Below are 24990 nucleotides of genomic sequence, written 5' to 3'. Positions count from 1 at the left end.
GCTATGGAAAAACTTGCCAGTAGAGCTCCGACAGCTGGATCAACTGTCGGAATTTATGATGCTAGTGAAGACATATCTCTTCAGGCAGGCCTGCCCAGACAGTTTTAATAGTGAATTTTAAACGCCACTGTTTTTTGTTTTGTGTATTTTGATATGTATTTTATGGAAGTATGTTTTAATATGTGTATTTTACAGAGTGTTTTAAAATGATTATGTGTTTGTTTATGTTTTAATAATGCAGTAACCCGCCTTGAGCTGTGAGGAGAGATGGGCAAGAAATAAAACTATTATTATTATTATTATTATTATTATTATTATTATTATTATTTTGGGATGTGAACAAGAGGAAAATAGAATTAGATCAAATGGGAAATTGTTGTCAGAGGGCTACAGTTTTCAATCACATTCTTATAAACAAATATTAAAGATGGATAAAAAGATGTATGATTTTGGGAAAAATCTGAATTATGGTAATAGTTCTGTTCTGATAAACACATGATTGGCAAAATGTATACACTTCTGTTGGAAGTGGAAGAAATAAAAGATTGTATGATTAAATAGACTTAGAATCTTGGATGTATACAAATGGAATAATTTAACGGATACTAGTGATATGTCACACTGGCCTAGAATGTATAAAACTTCATCATATGGTGAATATATGAGAAATCAATTTTTTCAAAAATAATATCCATACTCTAATAGTGATGGAAGGAGGACAAGATCATAATATTTGTGATTAGGCTGAGAAGCAAGTAAAGCACAACTGATTTATTACCATTGACTATTTATCAATGACACTTAATTATTTGTCAATATTGTCAAATAATGTTGAGTCTTGATTCCTTTTCCCCAGCTCTCTATATCTCTAAATTATCATCAAATGCTCTAAGAAAACATGCCATGATGTAAAAGTTTGCTTGGAAATAGGTTCAGTGGATTTGTATCTGACCAATGCACCCTGATCCACCTGAAGGAAATGATACTGTGTGCATCATTATTTAAAGTTAAGAACAAAGGATCAGGTCTAATCTAAGACCCAAGTTTGCAACTTGAATCCATCACTTCCCTATTTCTCTTCAGTCATTTGATCTTTCAGTGGGTGCCCATGGAAAGTTATGCCTTTTGGGATCAAAATTTTCAGCCCCCCAAAATGTGCATGCAGGCTACACTTACTTGCTTAATACTTTGCCACTTTTAGATTGAGACCATTATTTAAGAAAAGATTCTTATTTAATTTTAACCATCACGTTCCTCTTCCTTTTTTCTCTTTCCTCTGTATTAATGACCTGCTACAAGTTTTTCCAGTAGAGATGTAAAAGAAAAGGACAAAGACAATGTGTTCTACTTTCAGATCTTCATAATGCTTTGTTTATAGTTTCCCTGAAATCCACCTCAAAGCTAGAAATGTTTTAAGCAGAGGACTAAGTAATGTATTACAAAAGTACTAAATGGAAGGGATTATACTGAAAATGGTCACAGCTCTCCTGCAGGAATAGTATACACTCAGATATTAAGATATTTTTTTTCCTTGTTAGGAGCAACCTGAGTCGCTTCTGGAGTTATTAAGATATTAAGATAAAGTCTAGGAAACACTTTGAATACCCTGAGCCACTGTTTAAAATGAAGATTGTTAATACAAAACTTCTGGAATTTCTGACAATTTTTTACAAATGGGCAGAAAAGAACTCATTTAGAAAGCCTTTTTGTAAGCCCTGCTTTCCTGTTATGGATTCAAGCAACAGTTTCTGCCGAATACATTAGCAGTAGACCGTAAGGGCAACACGCCAGTTTCCGCCTCCCTGTCCCCCAGAGGGACTTTCAAACAAAGGCAACAAAGGGCCAAGGGAACCCCTTCTGAGGCACATCAAATCTGCGATAACCTTCATAATTAGCTCCTGTAATCAAGCACGTAATGGGAGTAAATTCTGTCACTAGCTTACCCAGAGAAGTTTTGTCAGAGCCGTTTACCTACTGCTGAGACGGAAGGCCTTCCAAAGCCCTGGGAAGCTGTACCCACCGGGGCCGGGACTGGAACGCCACCACAAGAGTTCAGCCCTCAATTAGCCTAGCAATTCAGAAGGAACACAATTCTCCATTTTCTCATTAAACGATGAAATGTGGAAGGAGGGGGGCAGCAGAACAAGCCATACAGAATGATTATACCATCACGCCACAAAAGAAGTCACTTTTCTTCCAAGGCCCCCCTGATTACGAAAGACAATGGGATTAATTCAAACTAGGCTGGGAGCCCTTGGTGACTCCTTTTTCCCCAGCTAAATTGCAAGCGAGGGCGGATAATGGGAGATTGATTAGGGTTAATAGACTTATTTTTACAGGTCAAGCCGCACAGCACTCTGGGTTGTGGTGCTCTAAAACATATTATCACAAGCCATAAATCAAGGGCCTTGGAAGGGATTTGGACCTCCCTCTCTCCATCTGAATGGCTGGTTAACAATTCACTTTTCTCTCCCTGTTGCTGTTAGCCCATGCCTCTTGGCTGGTATCTTCATATTCAAGGTTTGACTCATATGAGACCGAGCGAGTACCTCCTGGAAAAGAACTGAAAATCTTCCATCCCTACTGAATAAACCAGTTAATCTTCATTGTAAGTTCTACTTAAAACTTCCAAATTAGTTATTTAAAACTTTACAGTTATTAATCCATTCTTCTCTTCAAGGAGTTCAGTGGTTCTCCACAGTGCAATGCCGTCTCTGTTCTACCTCCTTCTATACCTAAATGAATAGTATGTACTATGATTGCCAAATCTCTGAGCCCAGCCCATCTTTTCCAATCCTCAGGGCAAAAGGGGGAAATTTCAAATTGAGAATGCTGCATTGAAAGTTAGTGTCTCTTTATTTCCTAATTTCAATAGGCAGTGGATTTCTTTATTTTAATGACATGCTCTGTACAACTGTGATGGATGCTTAATGTATGAAGTCAAGTGTCCACAAGACTGATACCACAAGGGCTCAAACCTATATTTCAGGTTTTGCCCCTGAAATCTCAGGACCTGAGATGCTTCTGGTAATCATCATCATCATCATCATCATCATCATCATCATCTGGCAAAATAAGATTCTCCATGTACAGTTCCTGAAAAAAATTGAAGGCAAAAACTGACAAGGAAAAAACATGGATGTGGCTCACAAATGAAATTTTGAAAAAGGAGACTGAGGGCCTGATTCTTGCAGCCCAAAAACGAGCAATTAGAACAATTGCCATCGAAGCCAGAATGGAAAAGTCAGCTACAGATTCCAAGTGTAGACTCTGCAAGAAAGTAGACAAAATGATGGATCACATCCTCAGCTGCTGCAAGAAGATTGCACAGATGGACTACAAGCAGAGGCATAATACCATTGTTCAGACGATCCATTGGAACTTGTGCCACAAAATCCAACTGCCTGTGACAAAGAACTGGTGGGATCACAAGGCTGAAAAAGTTACAGAAAATGAACATGTCAAACTACCCTGGGAATTCTGAATTCAAACTGACAGGGTTTTGGAGCACAATACTCCTGATCTCATGATCATGGAAAAAAACAAAGTATAGATAGTCGATGTTGCATTCCAGGCGACAGCAGAATTGACAAGAAGCAACTAAAAAAGCTGACACAATATGAGGATTCAAAGATCAAACTGCAAAGAGTTTGGCACAATCTATTAAAGGTGGTCCAAGTGGTGATCAGCAAAGTTGCAAAAGGCCACCCCACTCGAATCTGCACATATTATTCACCGATACATCGCATAGTTCTAGACACTTGGGAAGTGTCCGACGTGTGATCCAATACAACAGCCAGCATAGTGATCTTGTTTCCTGTGTACTAGTGTATCAAACAACAACAACAACAACAACAACAACAACAGACATTGCAGTACCAGGAGACAGTAGAGTAGAGGACAAAGAGCCGGAAAAGATCATGAAATACAAGGACTTACAAATTGAAATTGGAAGATTATGGCAAAAGAGAACAACAGTTGTACCAGTAGTGGTTGATGTGCTTGGAGGCATTTCAAGAAATCTCAAAAAGCACTGGAAAAGCCTTTATTTGGACAGAACATCAATCCACATGCTGCAGAAGGCAGCACTTCTCAGAACTGCACACATTCTGCGAAAATATCTCTAATAGCCTGGGCCCTTGGAAAGAGCCTGATATTCAGAGACGAATCCCAGACACTTGGACCTAATATGCATGTGTGCTGTGTTTGTTATGTACAAATAAATCTATATACAGTAGAGTCTCACTTATCCAACATTCACTTATCCAACGTTCTGGATTATCCAACACATTTTTGTAGTCAATGTTTTCAATACATCATGATATTTTGGTGCTAAATTCGTAAATACAGTAATTACTACATAGCATTACTGTGTACTGAACTACTTTTTCTCTCAATTTTGTTGTATAACATGATGTTTTGGCGCTTAATTTGTAAAATCATAACCTAATTTAATGTTTAATAGGCTTTTCCTTAATCCCTCCTTATTATCCAACATATTTGCTTATCCAACGTTCTGCCGGCCCGTTTATGTTGGATAAGTGAGACTCTACTATAATAATAATAATAATAATAATAATAATAATAATAATAATAATAATAATAATTGTAATTGTTATTCACTTGTATTTGTTATTCACTTTGTAACTCACTTTGATTTTCTACTTTATTTTCTAGCTCACTCTATGTGCACTTTGGCCCAGTTTGTTTTATAATCTTTGCTCAATCTTTGTTTAGATTATGTTTAATTGATTTTACTGTTTTTACTATTTTTAATGTTTTGTGAGTATAACTGTGATGTGATGTGTTTTTATGCGATGTATTTTAAAAAAAAATTATGATTGTAATTACCTGGACTTGGCCCCATGTAAGCCGCTCCGAGTCCCTTCAGGGAGATGGTGGTGAGGTATAAAAATAAAGTAGTTATTATTATTATTATTATTATTATTATTATTATTATTATTATTATTATTATTTATTCACTCTCCTTGCAGCTTGAAGCGGGCCACAATATGGTTAAAAAGACAGATGAAACACAACACTGTGAAAATACATATAACAAAATTCACACAAGACCAACATCAATAAAATGCAAGTTAAAATTCACAATTTAAAATTGAATGGGCAGGCCTATCGGAATAAATGAGTCTTCAGTTGCGCCTTGAATTCTGACACCTGGTTTAGCTATCAAGTCTCTTCTGGTAGCTTAATTTGTAAATTCTAGTATGTACCCTAGTGGCTGGAGCAGGAGTGGAATATCCAGGAAGTCTTCCTGCACTTTATAATAAATCGAATATTGTTAGGTACATAGGTATTAAGAAAAGGGTCCTGGGAGATGTTGGAAAAATTCTAAATAAAAAGGACCCTTTGGAGTACAAGGGAGCCCTGGCAGTATCTAAAATTTATTTATTTATTTATTTGTAGTATTTCTGCACTGCTCTATCTCACCGCAGGGGGTCTCAGAACAGCTTCCAGTTTTTGCAAATATTCTGCCACATTGCACACAAAGCAAACAACACATAATACATTAAACTTTAAAATCAATAAAATATATCAATACAATTGAAACTGTTAAAAACATAACACTTGGTCCCAGTGTTGATTCCGTGGCTGTTTTTTGCACATTAACACTAATGCCTGGTTCCATAGCCAGATTTTAACTTTCCTCTTGAAAACCAGGAGGGACGGGGCTGCTCTAATATCACTGGGGAGGGAGTTCCATAGCCAAGGGGCCACCACTGAGAAGGCCCTGTCCCTCATTCCCACCAGTTGCACCTGCAAAAGAGGTGGGACTGAGGGCAGGGCCTCCCCGGTAGATTTTAACACCTGAGCTGGTTGATAGGAGAAGATACTTTTGGACAGGTAAGCTGGGTCACAACGGTTTAGGACTTTATAGGCTAAAGCCAGCACTTTGAATTGTGCTCAGAAGTAGACTGGCAACCAGTGGAGCTGGCGCAACAAGGGGGCTGCCGCCCGTTGGACTTCTTGTAGCTTCCGAACAGTCTTCAAAGGCAATCTCACATAGAGTGAATTGGAGTAGTCTATTTGAGATGTAACAACAGCATGGACTACCATGGCCAAGTCTGACTTCTCAAGGTACAGGCTCAGCTGCCACACAAGTTTTAATTGTGCAAAAGCTCCCCTGGCCACTGCCGAGATCTGAAGTTCCAGGCTCAACGAGGAATCCAGAACTCCCAAGCTGTGAACCTATGATTTGTGCTGCACTTTATCATTGCTTCCCACTCTATATGTCTTAGCACTTTAATGGAACCGTCCCCTCATTCGTTTTCTTCCTGCCATGATTTTACTTACGGACCCTCTCAGAGTCCTTGCACTAGTCACCCTCTGTTATATGTGCAATTGATGCTAAGTTTTTAAGAAATAATTATGTAATGTGCATATTTTATTGCTGTATTGCATTAAACTACTGTTTTAAATTATTGTTTTTATGTATAGCTATGTTGTTCTGTTGGGCTTGTCCCTGTGTAAGCTGCCCCGAGTCCCTTTGGGGAGATGGTGGCGGGATATAAGAATAAAGTTGTTGTTGTTGTTGTTGTTGTTGTTGTTATTGTTATTTCAGGGGGAGTGTAAACCTGTCTAGCACAGGCTGTAACACTATAGCCTGTTTGGCCCTCCGACTGACCAGGAGTACCTTGTCTGGATTCAGTTCCAATTTGTTCACCCTCATCCAGATCGTCACAGCTGCCAAGTACCGATTCAGGACCTGGACAGCCTCCTTAACAGTTGGTGGAAAGGAGTGATAGAGTTGGACGTCATCCACTTACAGATGGCATTGAACTCCAAATCTCTGGATGATCTCCCCCAGCGGCTTCATGTACATGTTAAACAACATGGGGGACAATAATGAATCCTGTGGGACTCCACAGGACAAAGGCTGTGGGGGTTGAGCATGTGTCCCCCAACAACATCTTCTGAGAACAGCCCTCCAGGAAGGACTGGAGCCACTGCAAAACAGTGCTTCCAAGTCCCATTCCCCTGAAGCGCTCCAGAAGGATACCGTGGTCTATGGTATTGAAGGCTGCTGAGAGATCCAGGAGAACTAACCGGGACACACTCCCCCTGTCGAGTTCCCTGTGTAGATCATCCTCTAAGGAGACCAAGGCTGTCTCAGTTCCATGACCTGGTCTAAAGCCAAACTGCAATGGATCTAGATAATCCATTTCTTTCAAGAACACTTAGAGTTGCGAGTCAACCACACATTCCAACACTTTGGTTAAGAAGGGGAGATTGGAAACTGGCTGAAATCTCTGCCGATGCAACTCTATACTATGTGTGTACTGGAAATAAGAAAATGTGGCCATGTCTATTTGGCCATGTCCATAGTGCCAGGTATCTGCAGTTACAGGTATGGAGATCTTACTGTACAGAATAAACAAGATTGTTTATAAATTTATAAATAACAGCAGCAGAATCATAGAAGGAGTTTTAATCCACAAACTGAAACTGATATCAAAGTGAAAGAGAATGTCCAAGTTCTTGGAGGAAGAGGGAGAGATGGGAAAGGAGAGTCCAGTGGCAGGCATTCTGATTCTCTGAATTATATTCCCTGAAACATGTAGCTCTGACTATTGCTTGGATTAAGATTGGAGTTTTTTCTTGAAAAGTGTGATGACTAACATGATTAAAAATTCTGTATGGAAGGATTTGCTCTTGTAAAGGATGTTGTTGCAGGATGGCTTACAGTACAACTGAGGGAACTTCAAGTATCTTCGTATTACTTTTAGATACTCTAGCATTCATGAGCTTCATCTTTTTGCCATAATTTTGATCAAAATAAACAAGATGACGTGACTGCTTTCAGACTATAGCAGATATGGCAATCTAAATGTTACACTGATTCCAGAGTGACAAATGGGAGGAATTGGAATTGGAAAGGAGAATTCACTTGACTATTGGCCCAAACATGAGGATCATATGAAGCTGACAACCATTAGTTCAGCATCACAGGTCAACAGGTTGCAATTATGTGCAGATTGATGAAAGAGCTGGATGTCGCTACACCTGAGCCTTAGAAGTATCAATGGAGTTTTTGATTAAGAGGTGATGTAAAATAATGGTGTTTGGATGCTCTGTAAAGAAGACGCTACTGGGTTGATCCTTACAGGCTGCAAAGTATGATAAAATAAGCCAGTAGGCCTATCACTGCAGTGCATCAGTCAATATTTTTTCTCTCTTGACACTAAAATCTGCTGAGCTTCAGCCACAAAGAGCTTCAGTACAAAGGCCTCCTCGGAAATAAATATATGCATTTACACCCTGAGGGAAAAAAAATAGGTGGTTATTTTTCAAGACAGTAGACATCTCAGCCTTCTTTGAGTTAAGTGGTTATCTTTTCTTTCCTAAATGTCAGTGAATGCTATGACTTTGTTCATCAGATGATAATACTGAATAGTAACAGCATGCTTGTTTCTGATGAAATCAAATCAGCAAAATAATGTGTTGTCAAAGGCTTTCATGGCCGGAATCACTGGGTTGTTGTGAGTCTTCCGGGCTGTATGGCCATGTTCTAGAAGCATTCTATCCTGACATTTTAAATGTCAGGAGAGAATGCTTCTAGAACATGGCCATACAGCCCGGAAGACTCACAACAGCTCAAGCAAAATAATATCTACATGCTTTTCCTCATAGCTAAGAATCTCTTCAAATTTCTGAATCTGCTAAGGTAGTGATAGGGAATGTGTGATCCTCCAGGTACAGGTGACTCTAAACTTCCACTATCTTTCACTATTGGCTATATTGTCTAAGGCTGATGGGCAGTACTGCTCTATTTCTTTCAGAAAGAAATCTTTGAATCCATGGGTAATGTACTACTTCTCCCCATCCTTGGATACCAGTTTGTTTTCATAGCATTTTATATAGTGCAACCCACTACATCTGGGGTGATGGGGAAGCTTTCCAATGAAGAGAATGAGGCTCTCAGGAAGGCTTTTGAACCAGTGCTTGCTCTCTTTTTTACAGTTAAACACTGGCTTACGCACATTGCTTTAAATGACATCAGAGGGTGGAAACTTTGTTATTGTCAAGCACATTTCAGCCCTTCTACAGAGTTCAGACATCTCAGATCAAAGCTGAAATCTTTTTTGGTCAGAATCCCTTCAGGAAGAAGAGAGGGAGAGAAGTCTCAGTTTCAGATTAAGGATCAGAGGACTAATGAAAGACTGTGAGAAGACTCAGGCACTTCAATCACTGTCCTTCATTAATATCTTCAATAAACAAACATCCATGGCTGGGTATTACTTCCCCTTAGGAGTCCACTCTTAGCACTTAAGTAAATTCCACATGAAAGCACACTTGTCATAAAACATTTCAACTCCTACCCAAAGTTAATATATTAGCACAGATTTCATTTGCATTTTAATGGCAAGGCTACACTTTTCAAATAAATGACTGCACTTTATCAAAGGATTACTTCATTTGGTCTAAGATGGTTCTTTGCCATGTGGGAATCATATAGATGCTGGGAGGAACGGGAGCTACAGCAGGGGCTGAAGCAAAACAGCCAAGTTCCAGATTACAAGTCCCACTCTTTGCAGTTTATTATTTTTATGGAAAGAAGGAGGCAAAACTCAGCAACACACACACAGTTGCATCTCTCTCAAAATGAGAAAACATTGATTTTGTCATTTGGATTCATCTGCCTTATTAATTGTATTGATATCTCGGTTTCTTGTAAAATAACCACCATTTAATATGATTGAATTCTGCAGTAAATAAGTCAGCCCCACTCATTGAAAAATAAGTTCTAAATGTCAAGAGTTGGTCTCAAGTTGACTTTATATATTTGCTATAGCTATAGCTAATGTTCACATTTATGGAATTGCTTATTACATATTTGTGATGGGGGAAATGCAAAATGCTCTGCAGAGTCACTGAATATTGCTGCTACTCCATGTTGTTTTTGTGAAGAGAAGTTTGTCTGACATCAGGGCCTGCCCTAGGTAATTTTCAAGTGTAAGCAAACAGTATTTTGCCCCCCCCCCCACAAACCAATCACTGAAAAGTGAAAGGTAGATTCTTCCCCAGTCTCCAACAGACCTCAACCTCTGAGGATGCCTGCCATAGATATGGGAAAACGTCAGGAGAGAATGCTTCTGGAACATGGCCCCTTCCCTTCCTGGCTGAGCTCTCTGAGCTGAGTGCCAAGGGCCAGGCCTCGGTGCTGAACCGGGATGTAGGGAGGCACCTTTGCAACCCTCCCTGCGCTCCAGACCTCAATGGTGCCCCTAGCAGATTTTGCGCCACCCGCAGTTGCTTAACCGACTTATAGCTTCAGCCGCCCCTGCCTGACATTAATCTATATATATAAAAGAGTGATGGCATCAGGGCAGTGGACAAAACAACAAAACTACAGGCCCCCCAACCTCGAAATTTGACAACACAACCCATCATCCACGCCTCTAGGTTGATACAACAAAAAGAAAAGAAAAATAAAGTCCTAATTAGAGGGAGAGCAATAATTGTTTTTATCCAATTGCTGCCAGTTTAGAGGGCTAATCTCTGCCCATTTGGTTGCCTAGCAACCAGCCAAGGGACAGCCAGGTTTCAGTTAGGGGACAGGCAGATTTAGGCCTCACTGAGTCTTCTTCCACAGATTATCTAATTTGCACTGGATTATATGGCAGTGTAGACTCAAGGCCCTTCCACACAGCTATATAACCCATTTATAATCTTATATTATCTGCTTTGCACTGGATTATCTTGACTCCGCACTACCATATAATCCACTTCAGTGTGCATTTTATACAGCTGTGAAGAAGGGGCCTCATACGATCCAGTTCTGAGCAGATAATTTAAGATTATCAATATACAGTAGAGTCTCACTTATCCAACGTAAACAGGCCGGCAGGATAAGTGAATATGTTGGATAATAAGAAGGGGTTCAGGAAAAGCCAATTAAACATCAAATTAGGTAATCGTTATACAAATTAAGCACCAAAACATCATATTATACAACAAATTTGACAGAAAAAGTAGTTCCATGCGCAGTAATGCTATGTAGTATTTACAGTAGAGTCTCACTTATCCAACACTCGCTTATCCAACGTTCTGGATTATCCAACACATTTTTGTAGTCAATGCTTTCAATATATCGTGATATTTTGGTGCTAAATTCATAAATCCAGTAATTTCTACATAGAATTACTGTGTATTGAACTACTTTTTCTTCCAAATTTGTTGTCTAACATGATGTTTTGGTCCTTAATTTGTGAAATCATAACTTAATTTGATGTTTAATAGGCTTATCCTTAATCCCTCCTTATTATCCAACATATTCGCTTATCCAATATTCTGCCGGCCCGTTTATGTTGGATAAGTGAGACTCTACTGTACTGTATTTACAAATTTACCATTAAAATATCACAATGAATTTAAAACACTGACTACAAAAACATTGATTATGAAAAGGCAGACTGCGTTGGATAATCCAGAACATAAGCGAATGTTGGATAAGTGAGATTCTTCTTTAATATGAAATAATTACTGGGATAGAATAATGCAGAACAATATAATCTCTAAAACCAGGACAGTAAATAAACAGGGGAATTCCAGACAGGAAACAATCAGGACCAGCTAACACCTCCCAACAAAGTATTCCCATCATCAAAGTCTGGCAAATCCTGTTTTCTCAGGGCCACAGACAGTAGAAGCACATAAAATATCGCAAACAACACCACTCTGAAAACAAGGGAATTCCAGACAGGAAACAATCAGGGCCAGCTAACACCTCCCAACAAAAAATTCACTCAGGGAGGAAACAGCCAGGCTTTAAAGCTGCAAGGCCATTACATCCTAATCATTTTTCCTAATTGCAGCATTCATACTTGCCTCCAACAAACAAAAAAACCATTCAGAAATACTGTATATTCACAACCTTTAGGAAATAATATCCCCTGATGGCGCAGTGTGTTAAAGCGCTGAGCTGCTGAACTTCTGGACTGAAAGGCCGCAGGTTTGAATTGGGGGAGCGGAGAGAGCCCCCACTGTTAGCTCCAGCTTCTGCCAACCCAGAAGTTCAAAAACATGCAAATGTGAGTGCATCAATAGGTACTGCTCCGGCGGGAAGGTAACGCCGCTCCATGTAGTCATCCCACATGACCTTGGAGGAGTCTACGGATAACGCCGGCTCTTCGGCTTAGAAATGGAAATGAGCACCAACCTCCAGAGTCAGACACAACTGGACTTAATGTCAGGGGAAAACCTTTACCCTTTACCTTAACTACCACCAATTCCTCAATACTTTATTTCCCAGAACACCAGACTTCGCCACAGCAACGCGTGGCCGGGCACAGCTAGTCTCTCTATATAAAAGGGTAATGAAATTTCGGCCTAGGACAAAACAACAAAACTACACATCCCAGAAACACTAAACTTGGCAGCACAATCCCTCATCCATGCCTCTATGTTCATACAACAAAAAGAAAAGAAAAATAAAGTCCTAATTAGAGGGAGAGGAATCATTGTTTTTATCCAATTGCTACCAGTTAGAAGGCTAAACTCTGCCCACTTGGTCTCCTAGCAACCCACTCAGCCCAGGGGACAGGCAGAGTTAGGCCTCACTTAGGCCTCTTCCACACTGCCTATAAAATACAGATTATCAGATTTTAACTGGATTATATGGCAGTGTAGACTGAACGCCCTTCCACACAGCTATATTACCCATTTAAAATGGACTTAATGTCAGGGGAAAACCTTCACCCTTTACCTTAACTACCACCAATTCCTCAATACTTTATTTCCCATACCACCAGACTTCGTCACAGCAACGCGTGGCCGGCCACAGCTAGTGGTTTATATTAAGGGCATAGTAATTTGAAGTTCTCATAATTCATAATCCCAGGTTATTTTTTAAAGCCAGTGTTCTTACATTTTTGGCAAGGCCAACAAATACTCCAGAGTTTGCTGAAAAAACTAGTCTGGGTATTCTTCTGCTTCATGGCAGTTTGGACTGGGCTTGAATTGGTCTGATCCATTGACCAGATTTGACACTGGCACGATCATCCTTTTCCTACTCATGAGTGCAAGGATGACATGTGCCTGTGTTACTACCACAGGTACTCCTTGCTAGCCACATACGTTCCTTGGTTATTGTTGTTTATGTGTTTATTAGCATTGAATGTTTGCCATTTTTGTTATTTTTGTATATCGCCTGAGTCCCTTTGGAGAGAGAGGATGAGTTATAAATATATGATTATTATTATTATTTTATTATGACACAGCAAACAAGATAGATATGCTGGATTTCATATTATTATTATTATTTATTTATTATTATTCAATTATTATTATTATTATTATTATTATTATTATTATTATTATTATTATCAGCCATCGAAGACACCTCCACTGATGTCAGAATGGGATGCCCAGATAAGCAGCAAGACGAAAGGGAGATTTCTTTCTTGCTGGTTTGATGGGCATTATTTTTTGGCATCAACAAAGTTGCCCTGGATATCCAGGAGCTCTCTGGCCAACTAGGAGTGGTGATGGTGACATGGAAGAAGTGAGATTTGAGTTGCTCCAGCAGAGCAGATCCATTCCTGAGTCAACTAGATCACTGCTTCTTCTACTGTATATCCCTACCCAAATGGGGTCACCTTATTCATTGTGTTGTTCAGTCACTCAATGCTGGAGAGACTAAACAATTAGCAAAAATAAAAGGCATTGAAATGCTACCCATTTATACAAATGGATTAGCAACAATGAATGGTGTTTATAGTGGGTTCTGCAGAAAGTGCTTCAGCTGTACTCCACACAAAGGAAAACCAGCCTGTTTAGCAAACCTTGCAAATGCTGATTGATTATCAGTAATAATTATTTGATTTTAGACTTATTTTTTTTTACCTGGGATCACATAACAATGTATCAAGTAGAAAGAGGCTATGAGTGGAAAAATGTAAGAAACCCTGATCTATACAACGGTCCCTATTTAGCATGAATTTAGCATATTTGGGGCTGTTTCAAGGCATATTAACACTGGTCTAAACTTTCCGGGCAGATTAGTCTTTAGCATGCTTGCACTCATTCTCAGACTCATATAAGCATGATAAATGTAAAACCCCAATTCTAACACATCAATAACCAAATAAGGAATAAAATGTTACAAAAAGAAGCATATAACACATAAATATAAGGAACTAGTTGGCAATGAGATGACCAAATGGAAGATGTAGTGGTGCATGAAAGAGAGAAGGAACAGTTGTTGTGTTGTCAGAAGCAATGAACAAGATAAAGCAGTCTCCCTCAACTGCTCATCACATCGAACATACTTGGGTTAATTTCACTCTCTACATATTTATATAATAATTATTTTACTAACTATCATTGCTCCATGCTATGAAATCCTGGTATCTGCAGTTCAGGGAGGGGTTAGCCCCAGCTCCTGCCAACCTAGCAGTTCGAAAACATGCAAATGTGAGTAGATCAATAGGTACCGCTTTGGCAGGAAGGTAACAGCACTCCATGCAGTCATGCTGGCCACATGACCTTGGAGGTGTCTATGGACAATGCTGGCTCTTCGGCTTAGAAATGGAGATGAGCACCAACCCCCAGAGTCGGTCATGACTGGACTTAACGTAAGGGGAAACCTTTACCTTTTATTTAGAATTCACATCCACAGAACTCTACTGCCTCACCAAACTATGTATCCCAGGGTTCCATGTGATCCATGTATGGCAGTTTAAGTAGAAGTATAATGCAACAATGTAATTGATTTTAGAATCTGAACAGGTTTGGGCCTGGTTAATACCTGGGTGTCAGACCACTAGAAATTCCTAGTAAAGTATAGAAAGAATGGTGCTTGAAACCTTGCAGACCCTCTGCCAGTCAGTATTTACTGTACTATACTAGTGATACAAAGCTAAGTTCCTATCTTCTTTGGACTCATCAGGATAATTGCAATTGGCATCTTCAGTTCGGATGGCAAGGGACCATGCTAACTATGTATACTGAAAATTATAGTTCAACTTTTCAGGACCGCTTTAAATCTATGGATCATACAGCCAGAACCTTGTCCTCTGGCATCATAAAAAGTGATTTCATCTGTATAAGAACTCATTTTTCTCATTTTATGAACTTAGTTTACACCCATCTTTGTATATTACTTATTCTTTATGAGCAAGAGAATTCAATGTTTTCAGTTTCATTCCTGTGGCAAAGGTTATCTTTGTTCCATCTCTGCATCAGATGGGAAGACCTTTCAAACTGAACCTTTGTAGCTAAATGCAGCAGAGCTCAGCTCCCTGCCAACAGAAGCATGGGCTATTTATTGCCAGATCTGTGAACATCTGAACCAAAAGGCTTTCTCATTTCAATGCCATCATCCTTAATAATCCTTTGAAAAGACACCTATAGCTGAGTCCTTTGGGAGTCAGATTTAAAAGACCCATAGCTTATGTCAGGAGGTACCAAAGATGGGCAGAACAAATGGTGCCACCCTCAGTGCTAGGTTTGGGGAAGGAAAGAGGCCTTTGCTATGGATATTCCACTTCCGAGTGATGGGGTGCTGATGGCTGAAGCCTCTGACATGGGCTACTTTGGGTGATTAATGAAGGCTGGAGCATCCCTGGGGGGAACAGTCAGAGTGCTCTGCCCTCATCCCCTCTTTGTTCAGAGGATGTTCCCAGTCAGCAACAGATGGCCCTCAGTTCTTCCTCTCTGACCACTGATCTACAAATGCCATCCATCTTCCCTTCTGCTTGACAGAGACGTGGACAGATTAGTGGGGGGGGGGGGGGGGAGAAGCCTTCAGTAGCAAATGTGGAAACCTTCTATGCTCCTTGCAAACATATTCTGAAAGAAGGACAAGGACACACACACACACACACACACACACACACACACACACGGCCCTCCCAGCCACCCCAGGGTAAAATGATCAGGATTTTTGACCTTTGCTTCTGCCAAACTACATTGGAAGCACTTCCTGTCTTGGGGAGAGGGGGGAGTCTTTCTTCAGCATTTGTTTGTTTGTTTGTTTGTTTATGGTGTTTCTTCTTCAAAAGGGAGGAAGAACAACAGGATGAGAATATCTGTGCTTGCAAATTGTTGTGTGGCTTCAAGTAATTTCCAACTTATGGCAACCCTAAGACAAATTTGTCATGTGGTTTTCTTGACATTGTGAGGTTCTACTTTTTTCAGTTTGGTTGCATAATTATCCACACTTAGAGAATTTACTGCTGAATACAGTTGAATATGTGAAAAATTCCATATGCATGCAAGTAGTAGTATTATTATCACAACACTACAAACTGGTATGTGGGTGTTCCAGACTGAGAGCAACATAGTGAATTCATGGCTGAGTTGAGATCTCAACTGGGAATAATTTGTATACACATTAACCATGATCCTCAAAATAATGGAAAACTGTGGATAAAACAGTAAGCTGATAATATTTGGGGGCATGCCCCTCACTATCTACTAATGCAAATTAAGCTGTACATAAAAATACATAATTGCACTTTTTTTTTTACAAATATGAAGGCAAACAGCTCTTATGGTTAACCCCATCTTTAAGAGGAAGGCTGTGTTTACATGGACAAAATTAAGTAGACTCCAGATAGTGCACAGCTGGATTCACAATATAAATGTAGCATCCAGCTGTTAATTCAAGTCAGGAGAATTAAAGATTGATTCTGAAGCTTCTAGGATGCTCCATAGTGATCCCAGACATTCAGAGGTGTGGACTGCTGGATCAGGCTAGATCCACTGACCAGCCCAATCCACTGTCCACATCTCTAATGGAGTCACTGCTGCATCACTGCCAACAAGAAGTTCCCTGCCAGCTGCTTGCTGACGACTGGTTAGAAAAGTTACCTGGAGGGGAGTATATTTCTCAGGATTCTAAAGCATTAGCAATGTCAGGTATGCTGTTTGGAGAATTTTGAGATCTGTAGTCCAAAAAAGTAGTATTTCAAAATTCTGTACAGAAAGTACAGCTAATCCTTGGTTGTTGGGTGAACCAAACTAGTTTGGTATACATCTGCACAGCAAAAAACAGACTTTGAGACATCAAAATACACTTTAATTGAGGTTTGTCCTATGCACATCCCCTTTTTAGGTATTTATTTTATTGTAATTGATCAGTGTAACCCTATATGGTCAGCATAGCACTTTGGAACTGATTCCATGATCTTTCTGGAGTAAAAATTTAAAAAGAACATTTATATCACCCTAAATTGGCGTGTGTATATAGCCATGGACTAAAAAATGTTATGTGATAATCTTTCCTCTTTCTCACTATAAAAAGATGGTATCTCAGATTTTGTGTGTCACCTTATGGTAGCTTACTATCCATCTTTCATTTCCAAGCATTCAATATTTGTCTGTTTTGAAGGACCCTGGAGATAACCTTCTAAGCACTGGTGATTATTTTTATTTCAAACATGGAGTAACTAAGGAACTGTCTCCCACTGATGACAAATTATTCCAATCTGCTCAGAAAAGATCCCAACAGCTATAAACCTTAAAAAGTTACAGACGGGGGAGATAAGAATACACTGAAACTTGAATGTACTTTCTTGCAATCCTTTACTGACTGTACAACCAGAGTGGCAGCATCTAGTTTGGTACTTTGGTAGTGATCATTTGGGTGGGGATAGTATCCACATTGGGTTTACCTGCAGGACTGCACTCCATCCCTAGGCTAATCAAACCTTTAATCCCCCCTCTCTCATGCACACACACATGCAGGCACATACAGTATCAAACCAGTCTCTCAAAAAGCTAACCGGAAAAAAATTAGCTGGATTAAAAATTGCTCCTGTTCAGTCCTCCTATTATGATACCTATTGTCTCATTGCCCCCTTGTGACTATAACTGTGTAATGTGAACCGTGGAACTTTAAAAAGCAATTCCTTTGGACTAGAACCCCCTGAATGGCTCCAGTTAACATGGTTTTCACTGCCTACAGTTCTGGCAATTGTCATCTCAAACCTACAGTCCCTTCTCCTAATATGGAGTTTTAGATCTTTCATAACCTTCACTTGTGTAAGTTATATAGCATTTTATTTGCACATTGGTCTGTGGTAGACACTGGGAAGAGTTGATCCCTGCCCTATGCTACTGTTCCAAATTACGTTTTATCACCAGCCTGATTACTGTTTTGTGTTGGAAGTGAAACAACCTTAGCTTCTACTTCAAATATTTACTGCTGGGTTAGATGCATCTGTGTTTTCTGCCATTTCCTTTGAACCATCTTTAGTTAGCCAAGATATGCTTATCTACATCTCCCACAACAGGATTTGTTGACAGGGATTTCCAATGGTAAATGGCTGCCTACTTTGCATTCAAGCAGAATTTTGCTCTTATTCTACTCCTTCCCACCTCTCTCATTTGTTAAAGTTGACAGGGCCTGGCAAAATTATTTCCTTTGACTCCTGCTCCCAGACACTCTTGGCCAGCATGGCGAGTGCTAGAAAATTACTGAAGTTGCATTACAAACAAGTACAGTGTGCCCTAGTGTTTGGTCCTAGGACCTCACATAGATATCAAAATGTGTGGATGCTCAAGTCCCTAAAGTGGAACAAAAACTTTAAGTGTGAAACTGGGTTTTTTGTTTGGTCAAATGGTTAAATATTTGTGGGTTAATTTTTTCTACTTATTAAATTATATGGTAAAATATGGAAAGAGATTTTAAAAGATTGAAATGAGTGGAAGGATCCAGCCTATCTTTGTGATCACATCTTTTTCTATGAACCTGCACAAACTCTAAGATCTGCTGGGGAAGCCCTTGAGACTTCCACCACTGTCTCAAACACAGTTGGTGAGGACGAGGGAGAGGGCCTTCTCGGCAGTGGCCCCTTGACTCTGGAACTCCCTCCCGAGAGAAATTAGATTAGCCCCCACCTGGCCTCATTCCAAAATGACCTGAAGACCTGGCTATTTCAATGTGCTTTCGACTAGGTCAGTGCAATGGAGTCCCTACCTTCACCCATACCCAGCTACTGTACTTTACCACTGGCTCATGTTATTACTGCCCCCAATATACTGCACAAGTATAATTTATCCTCTTGTTTCTAATATTGAACACACCATTGTGAGGGCCATTGGCTACTGATTAGGTTGTTGTCGAGTATGTTATGATTTTATATTTTTAATGCATTGATTTTTATGTTTAATGTTTTGTACATTACTGGTCTTGGTCCCCATGTAAGCCACTCCAAGTCCCCTTGAGGAGATGGGTGGGATATAAGAATATGTCAGCGGGGATGATGGGTAGCAGAGTGAAATCCCAAAAATTCACCATCCCGGTCTGCCTCCTTCTCTCCAGACTGTTTCCCCGTGTGGAAAACAGCACTGGATAAACTCACTCCAGCAGACGAAGTCCAACTGTTGATTAAACTTTATTTACATGAACTATTTACAAATAGAGTCAATTCAGTCCTTTCCTCCATGATTGCTTGCCGAAAGCACCCATGCACACACACAGCACATTGCTCATCGCTGTTCTCCGTTCTAAACAGGAAAACTAACTCCTCCGCATTCCACAGGAACCAAGATAGTAAGTCCCGGTCAAAACACACTTGACCCCATTGGTCCTGTGATACATCAATCATAGCAGACTCTCATTAACTCCATGATTGCTGTATCCAGATTGATTTTAACATTTCACAATACACAATACCCTGACAATTCCCCTCCGAAATGTTCAAATCAATTCTCTACATATACTTTAACACTCTACACATTTGATCAATCTCTCTTGAACTTCCACAAGATAAAACATGTATACATACAGTCATTTTCAATCACATGTAAATTGTTTTGATCACAATACATCAACTCTCTTCTTGCATCTTTATTAACACAATCGATGCCAGAACCATAACCTAATACACTGATGTTTCACTTCATTAATCAATAGTTTTCCCAACCTCTGAAAACTTAATTCATTGTGCCACATAGATTCATTTGATGCTGCCAGGTTATATTACAACTCACTGCTGGCTTAACCATGGATTTCAATTTCTCTTAAAATCCAATTTCTTAAAACCAATTCATTACATAATCAAACTTCACCCAAAAAACTCTAGAGAGTTCTTTCTCTCACTCTCTATCTCTTTTATATCTTTATTTTTCATCACAATTATTCACAAAACTGATTTAACTCTCTCTGAACATATATACATATTTCAACTTCCGTTCAGACTAATAAACAGGCACAATGTTTTTGCATCTCTTGCGCTTTGGCAACACCCGTGCCAATTGACAAGTTGGAGACCACTGATCAACTGATTCAATCTCGGTCTCAAGAAGAGATATATCTTCACTTTTTTCTGTCACCTGCTCTTCACTCTCAAGCTTAGGTGATTTTTTCCCTTTACCCCCTCTCTTCTGACTCTTCTGGGGAGTCTGTACTTCCCCATGTTTCACTGGAGTAACCATCTCCTCCTTAATGGTTCGTTGCATATCCTTTTCAACAACAGAACCCCCTCCACCTGAAGCTTTTTGTACCTCCGCTTCTTTTGTGGAATTGTTATTAAACAACATCTCTTTGTTCAAATGCAACCTGTCCCAGCCTTCATCCTTCTCAAAGAACGCCTTCTTTGAGAAAATAAGCCTCCCAAGATCACTGTGAAATTTAAGCTTGTCTTGGTAGTAGCCTAAAAACTGCATCCTTCTCCACTTAGGCTCACCCTTTTTCCTTTGGTTGGCTGGAACTAATACATTAGCATTTTGACCATATACTTTTAGATATCCTATATTTGGGGGTTTTTTTGTACATTCTCCGAAATGGGATGTCATCCAATTCCTCATCCCATAACCTGTTTAAAATGAAATTACTTGTGTGTGAACACTCTGGCCAATTCTTAGTTGAGCTTTTGGAATCTCTAATTAAACACTCATTCATGTGAAGAATTTGCTTCATCCTATTTTGAGCCACACCTTCTTCATTTGACTTATTTGATTTTACATTTTTAAATCCTATTTTCTTTTCACTCAACATTTTCTTCATCTCTTCATTACACACATTAACTCCTTTGTCAAAAACTATTTGACCTACATGCTGTTCAAAGACCCTTTGAACCATGTCTATCCAATTAGACACCTTTACAACAGCTTCCTTCAAATCCTTAAGGAAGTAAATATATCCAAATCTCATGTGTCTATCTACTAACAGCAAAGTAAATTGAGAACCTCCCTGGCTTTTTACATCAGATTCTGTTACATATAGATGGACCATTTCAAACATTTCCTGGGTCTTAATTCCAGATCTTTTAGGATGCTCATTTGATTCAATTCCCATCTCTGAACAAACTGCACAGTCTAATAAATTTTCACATTTCTCACACTCAAAATCTGTGCATATTTCTAAAGTTTTTCTGAGCACCTCTACACGTGCATGACTCATCGCTCTGTGAAGATGATGGATATACCTGTCATGCATAATTTTCTGCTTCACACAATAGACTTGTGCCCCATCTGGAAAGTTATTTTTGTCAAACATCATATACATTTTGTTTCTTTTTACACTTTTTGCTACTACTCGTCCATCTTTCTGTATATAGCAATAGATCCCGCTAAAAATTACTCTATATCCATTCTCGGTTAAGGTAGCCACACTTAACAAATTAGAACTCAATTCTGGGATGTAAAGTACATTTTCACAATCCACATTCAAGCAAGGGATGAACACAGTGCCACATTTGTTGAACTTCCTCTCAGTTCCATCAGCCAAAGTCACTGCTGTTCCAGACACATCCCTTCTGTTTTTCAAAAGTTTAATATTTGTAACAACATGGTGTGTACAACCTGAGTCCAAATACCACTTGTTCTTTTCGGTGATCCTTCCATTCACCGCAGCCATAAACACTTGGGGCTTAGTTGTTGTTGACAAATTCTTAGCTCCTCTGTTCCCACGAGAACTTCTTGCCTTGTTGTTTGGGCAACTCCTGGCAAAATGCCCCGGCTTGTTGCAGACAAAACACCGCCGTGTTTTGACCTGATGTACTGCAACCTCCTCACGATTCCCAGGAACACCATCTGGACCAAAACCGGCCACTTGCGCCCCCTCCTGGTCGCTCTGCGCCATCGTCTGCTTCTGGGCTTGTTCAAATGCCCTCCGGTCCACTTCTTCTTGGATTCTCCCACAAACTGAATCCAAAGTTAAATCCTGGACTCTCACATTCTGGAAAGAATGTACCAGAAAGTCCCAGTCCTCAGACAAGCTGCACAGCATCAGATAACACTTCTGTGCTTCAGAATATTGTAGGTCTTTTTCCTCAGCTCCAATCAATAATTGCTTTACATTGTCCAAATGTTTTCTGACATCCTCGCCCTTAACAAGCTTTGCTGAAAACAGCCTCTTAGTCCAAATCATTTGAGACATGCAAGTCTCTCTCTGATGGACATTTCTTAAAGCTTGCCAAATCTCTTCAGGAGTGTCCTTATTTCTCACATAGACAAGTTGGTTTGGTTGGAGGCACAGTATCAAATATGCTTTGGCTTTCCTTCTGTGCTCAGCATTTTGATCTGTTCCATTGAGGGTATTTTCCAAATCCTCAGATGCCAGCAAAGACCTCATCATTACTGACCACGAAGCATAATTATCATCAGACAGCTTTTCCATGCTGGAAATGAAGCTTTTCCCAGCCATCTCAGCCATCAAGATTCAACACCCCAAGCTCCCGGTGAATCAGCTGCCTCCGTGACCCTCGGTCCCCGAGATTAAGCCGTACTGCCACTTACTCAAGTGCAGACTCAGGCGGTCACAATCTTCTCCTGCAGCTTCACTGGAGCTCTCTTTCGGGTCCCCTCTGTCTCTGGAATCCCTCTCACAGCCGCACAGTTGCTGAAAGCTCACCAGCCATCAGCATCTCCATCTACTGTGCAGCAGGAAGCGTGGAGGCCTGGGCCCATAACCCACTGTCAGCGGGGATGATGGGTAGCAGAGTGAAATCCCAAAAATTCACCATCCCGGTCTGCCTCCTTCTCTCCAGACTGTTTCCCCGTGTGGAAAACAGCACTGGATAAACTCACTCCAGCAGACGAAGTCCAACTGTTGATTAAACTTTATTTACATGAACTATTTACAAATAGAGTCAATTCAGTCCTTTCCTCCATGAGTGCTTGCCGAAAGCACCCATGCACACACACAGCACATTGCTCATCGCTGTTCTCCGTTCTAAACAGGAAAACTAACTCCTCCGCATTCCACAGGAACCAAGATAGTAAGTCCCGGTCAAAACACACTTGACCCCATTGGTCCTGTGATACATCAATCATAGCAGACTCTCATTAACTCCATGATTGCTGTATCCAGATTGATTTTAACATTTCACAATACACAATACCCTGACAGAATAAAGTTGTTGTTGTTGTTGTTGTTGTTGTTGTTATTTACATTACGAATGTCCCTTGTTTATTTATTTATGTATTTACAACATTTATACTCCGCCCTTCTCACCCAAGGGGACTCAGGGCGGCTTACAAAAATTGGCAAAATTTAATGCCCAAAATGCAATCATAAAAACAAAACAATATAAACAGATCCATTAATAACATTGTTAAAACACATTATAAAACCTTAAAAACGTATATATAATTAATTCCATTCATCCTGGATCCTCATGCTTCATCCTTAAATCAGGCCATGTCAACTTTGTCATTTACGCATCAAACGCTTGGGCACATAACCATGTTTTCACGGCCCTTCTGAATCCCAGCAGGGTGGGAGCCTGTCGGATATCTCCAGGGAGGGTGTTCCACAGCCGAGGAGTCACCACCGAGAAGGCCCTGTCCCTCGTTCCCACCAGCCGCACCTGTGAGGCAGGTGGGACCAAGAGCAGGGCCTCTCCAGATGATCTTAGTGATCTTACTGGTTCGTAGGAGGAGATACGTTCGGACAAGTATATTGGGCCAGAACCATTTGGGGCTTTATAGGTCGAAACCAGCACTTTGAATTGGGCTCAGTAGCATATTGGCAGCCAGTGGAGCTGGCTTAGCAGGGGGGGGTGTGCTCCCTGTAAGCCGCCCCAGTTATTAATCTGGCTGCTGCCCATTGTACTAACTGGAGCTTCCGGGCCGTCATCAAAGGCAGCCCCACGTAGAGCGCATTGCAGTAGTCCAAACGGGATGTAACCAGAGCGTGGACCACCGTGGCCAAGTCAGACCTCCCAAGGAACGTGCTCCCCTGGCCACCACCAAGACCTGTGGCTCCAGGCTCAACGATGCACAGCTGGCACACAAGTCTGAGTTTTGCGAATGCTCCCCTGGCCACCACCGAGACCTGTGGCTCCAGGCTCAACGATGAGTCCAGGAGAACACCCAGACTGTGAAAACATTCTCTGCAGCATCTATTGCCGCAGCATATGCCCTGAGGTAGAGACATAGACGTGTTCGGTTTGGCTTGCTCGGCTTCGAACCCCACATAGGTCCTCCACCCCTGCGGAGGTTAGGGGATGCAGTGTGTCTAAACCTGATCAGGTGATGGTTGGTCCATGGCAAAGGAGCGATGGTGAGCTCCTCCACACTGCCACCTTCCTCCCATCCCTGGCAGAAAACCAAGTCAAGTGTGTGCCCCGCTCTGTGGGTAGGGCCAGATACTAGTTGGGACAGCCCCATGGTTGCCATGCTGGCCATGAAGTCCTGAGCCACCCCGGACAGAGTGGTCTTGGCATAGACATTGAAGTCTCCCAGCACAATAAGCTGTTGGGACTCCAATACCAGGCCACCCCCGCTTGCTCAGGCAGGGAGACTGTAGTGCAGCGGGGTGGTCGGTACACTAACAGAATCCCTATTCTATCCCGGTCACCTATCCTCAGATGAGCACACTCAAACAAGGTTGACTGCATGATGGGACACCTGGTCAGGGGGATGGACTACTTATAGACCCCTGCAACCCCTCCTTCCCTCCCTCTGGATCTTGGTTGGTGCTGCACGGTATACCCTGGTGGACAAAGCTGGGTGAGATTGTCCCCCCCCAGCCTCATCCAGCCAGGTCTCCGTTATGAACGCCAGGTCTGCCCGCTC

Source organism: Anolis carolinensis, chromosome 2 (genome assembly GCF_035594765.1).
Source record: "Anolis carolinensis isolate JA03-04 chromosome 2, rAnoCar3.1.pri, whole genome shotgun sequence".
Lineage (NCBI taxonomy): Eukaryota > Metazoa > Chordata > Lepidosauria > Squamata > Dactyloidae > Anolis > Anolis carolinensis.
This window is presented reverse-complemented; position numbering follows the sequence as displayed.